This window comes from Citrus clementina, unplaced genomic scaffold (assembly GCF_000493195.1).
Source record: "Citrus clementina cultivar Clemenules unplaced genomic scaffold, Citrus_clementina_v1.0 scaffold_2, whole genome shotgun sequence".
Classification (NCBI taxonomy): domain Eukaryota; kingdom Viridiplantae; phylum Streptophyta; class Magnoliopsida; order Sapindales; family Rutaceae; genus Citrus; species Citrus x clementina.
Genome location: NW_006262688.1, coordinates 17482808 through 17487231, shown reverse-complemented (window position 1 = coordinate 17487231; position 4424 = coordinate 17482808).

Sequence of the window (4424 nt, the reverse complement as noted above, 5' to 3'; positions counted from 1 at the left end):
TAGAGATCAAATAAGGTGTTTTTATTACATTTTGGTTATATTTTGCATAAACATTCATTTTAGTGGAGTCTTAATAAGTTTTGCTTAAATCAAAGTAATTTGTGTTAAAAACAGGTGCATAATTGTAGGTTTTCAGAAAGTCTTGATTCATGAGGGGGTGTTGAGACATTAGATGAGCAAGAGGAGGAAAGAAGACGACCGCAACAGAAGTAAAGCACAATCGGGAATAGTGCAGTGTGGTTGCACATGTTAGAGCAATAAGTACTGTAGCAATCTGGGAACAATGAGGGAGAAAATTTAGGCGCGGGTCAGCCACAGAATCGCAATCTGCATGTTTCCTAATTTAATGCATGCACACCCATGAACTTTTATTTTTACCCTAGTTTGCAGTATAAAAGGGAGGCGTACACCACATAGAAAGGCGGCAAGGGAATTATCATTAGAATAATTACAAAGGAAAGAAGAAGAAGATCAAAATTAGGGAGTGCTGTTTCAGCAACATTGAAGAATCGTGCATAATTATTTGGATTTGTCTTTCATCGTGCTCAACTTATAATTATCTTCTTCCTTTAATTGTTTTGATGTATCTCGTGATCAATATATTTATGTTTATTTTTCTCATTCAGAATATAAACTAGACTTGTTTGTAGTTGAGTGACAAGTAATCCAATAGGTTCTTGACTGTTCTTATGTGTTGTTATGTCATTGCTGTAGCATTTTACTCTATTAGCTTTTATGAATGTAACTATTATTTGGGTTGACCACCCATTTAACAGTTTCAGTTAAGATAGAGCTGCAAAAGGGCATGTTTTAGCGAATATTATTAGAGTATTACTTGATCTTAAGTTAAGTTTCCTAGATTAAGTTATCTTGAATCCCATAAAGACAATACTTGAAGTTAAGATTTGTGACACACTAGACATAGGCTTTCACCTTGTTGGGTGGAGAGACTAGTGATTATAATGCCATACCATAAGTGGATTAGCAACTAGTCATTGTTGATAGATTTAAGGGTATGAGACTTCCAATACGCGATAGCTGAGGATGCAGATAAATTCTGCCCAGTGCTGCAGCACTTGCCGTGACAACTGGTGCTAACTTGATAAAAAACAGTCAGCCCATAAGGAGAGTTTGATCATTCAACTACCATAATCTCAATTGAATCTTAGACACATTTTATCTAGTATTTCATTACAGTATTATTTTATTTAATTCTCTCATAATCAGCAATTACGATAGAACTTAATTTACGATTGTTAACTTCGGCTTTAAGTTGGTTTGCACTATTGTGATTGCTATAGCGTTTCGAGTAGCATCAATCCTTGTGGAAACGATCTTGAATATTCATCACTTTATTACTTGTTGTGTATACTTGCACATTGGCATTAGTAGCAATTGCTTATAAAATTAACGAACAGTGACCATTTGGAAAATGTAGGCTGTCAAAATCCTAAGAAAGAGGCCTGGAGGAACTGGGATTGCTTGAAGCTGTTTGCTTGGTTCGGGCACACCTCTGTCTTGTAGACATGAATGTTTTTGGAAGAAATGAAATCAGTAGAAAGGAAGTTGGAGAGTATATAGAGTGAATGCAAGTTAAAATTTAACAAAAAATTAAAGAAAATCTAGTCAAAGTAAGCAAGAACAGGTCGGTTGGTTCTAGGGTTTGAAAATTGGGATATTTCAATTTTGGAGTTAAAAACTAGTTTTGATCGGTTCAAATGGTTCTAAAAAGGATGAGGATTGATTTTATAATTTTAATTTGGTGAGAAAAAGCAATAAAAATGATTGGTTTGAGAGAAAGAGAGAGATACAGCTGGCGGTTCAGAACCAATCGAGAAATGAAGATAAAATGGTTCATTGTTCTGATATCCCATGATATCGGCGAGCTGTTATCCCCTTATCGGTGAGCAGATAGTTTCCAGAACCTTGTTCTATTTCATTCATGATATCAGTCACCCATTATCCTATTAACGGTGGACGATAGCTTCCAAAATGCACACCCAAATTTTCTTAGAAAACGGTGAGTTGTTATTATGAAATCGGCGAACTGTTAACATCCAGAATGATTTCCTTGGTTTCTGTCAATAAAATGGTTAACCGTTTATTAAGAAAGCGGCAATCCATTTTCTACAACTTATGATTTCGCACATCTATTTTAATTTTTGGCCAAGATCATTTCATTGATCCAAAATGTTTTAAGGGCTAGTTTAAAGCATGATTCATGAACTCACATGTATTCAAACAATCAATTCATGCAAGCATTTAAAAATTATTCAAACACGTCACTTATTTATCATGCTCAAATACTTCATAGACATCAATAATCATTAATCAATCAATTTTAATAGACTTAATAACATGAGTAGAAATGTTAATGTGAAAATTTCATCATCCCAAGTTCATGCCGAATTTTTAAAAATTGATCTTCGCAAAGAGGTTTTGTAAAATATCGGCAAGTAGTTTTTCTGTAAAAATAAACTCTTGCAATATCTCCCTTTTATTTCATTTAAAGAGCTTGTGCACAACAACTCCCTGCGGCAATATATTCAACCTCAGTGGTTAAGAGTGCAACCGAATTTTGTTTCTTACTAAACCATGAAACAAGTGAATAACCAAGTAAATGGCAAGTTCCACTAGTACTTTTCCTATTGACTTTGTAACTGGCAAAACCCACATCTGAATAACAAGTTAAATCTATATGAGTTCCTCTAAGATACCAAAGGCCAAGATCTATAGTTCCATTCAAATAACAGAAAATTATTTTTACAACAAGCAAATGAGATTCCTTGGGACATGATTAAAATCTTGCACACAAACATATACTAAACATGATATTGGGTCTACTTTCAGTTAAGTAAAATAAAGAGCCGATCATACCTCGATACATTTTGATATCAACTTCTTTACCTTTTTCATCTTTGTCAAGCTTGGTTGTTGTGCTCATTGGAGTGCTTTTGGTCTTTGAGTCATCAATGCCAAATCTCTTGAGTAGGTGTTTCACATACTTGGCTTGATTTATAAAAATTCCTTCCTTATTTTGTTTTGTTTGAAGCCCAAGGAAGTACTTTAACTCACCCATCATACTCATTTCAAATTCTTTACTCATACGAGATGAAATTCTTTACACAACAATTCATTAGTAGAACCAAAGATATTATCATCAACATAAATTTGAACAACAAGTATATCTTGATTCTTATGCTTAACAAAGGGAGTAGTATCCGTTTTACCCATCGAAAAACCGCTATCCAACAAGAAATTCTTAAGCCTATCATACCATACTCTTGGTGCTTGCTTTAATCCATAAAATGCTTTTGACAATTGTTTCACATAAACTTCCTTCACAATATAACTATTTAAGAAAGCACTCTTGACATCCATTTGAAATAAAATGAAATCTTTATGACATTCAAATGCTAAGAGCATCCTAATGGATTCTAGTCTAGCTATAGGTGCAAATGTTTCATCAAAATCAATTCCCTCTTCTTGGTTGTAACTTTGAGCTACTAATCTTGCTTTATTCCTTACAACTACACTGCATTCATCCATTTTATTTCTAAATATCCATTTAGTGCCTATAATGGATTGATGTTCCAGTTTAGAAACTAATTCCCATACATTATTTCTCTCAAATTGATTTAACTCCTCTTGTATTGTCATAATCCAAGATTCATAATTTTCCGCATCCGCAAAGGATTTTAGTTCAATTTGAGATATAAATGTAGCATGCTCACAAGTATTTCTAAATGATGATCTAGTTGTTATGCCACGTGAGGGATCTCCTAAAATCAAGTCTTTAGGATGAAAAGAAACATACCTCTACTCCTTAGGGAGTGATTGAGAAGTACCTTCATTTTGCTTTGCATTTGTTTCTTCATGCTGCTCCTCTTGATTTCCATGTGGTGTATCCTTTTGGTTACAAAGCTCATATGTAGTTTTATTGAGATGAGGTCTATCAACACACAATTTAAAATATAACAAGCGGTGTTGGCCTCGGCACAAAAATACTTAGGTAAAGAATTTTCATTCAATATGGTCCTAGCCATTTCTTGAATCGACCTATTCTTTCTCTCAACAACTTCAAACTCTCCTCCATGATCACTCCAAATGCATGCAATACCATACCCTTTTTCATTTTGAATTTTCTTACAAAATACTTTAAATGCATCAAGAGCATCATCTTTTTTAACTAAGAATAATATCCATGTGTATCTTGAAAATTCATCAACAATTACAAAAGTATAATACTTTCCACTCAAGCTAGCATATCTTGAAGGTCTAAATAAATCTATATGAAGTAATTGAAGAGGTTTTGAAGTACAAATATGATTTTTGCTTTTAAAAGAAGTTTTGATTTGTTTATCAAATTGACATGCTTCACAAATTCTATCTTTTTTGAAGTCGATTTTTGAAAGACGTTTAAT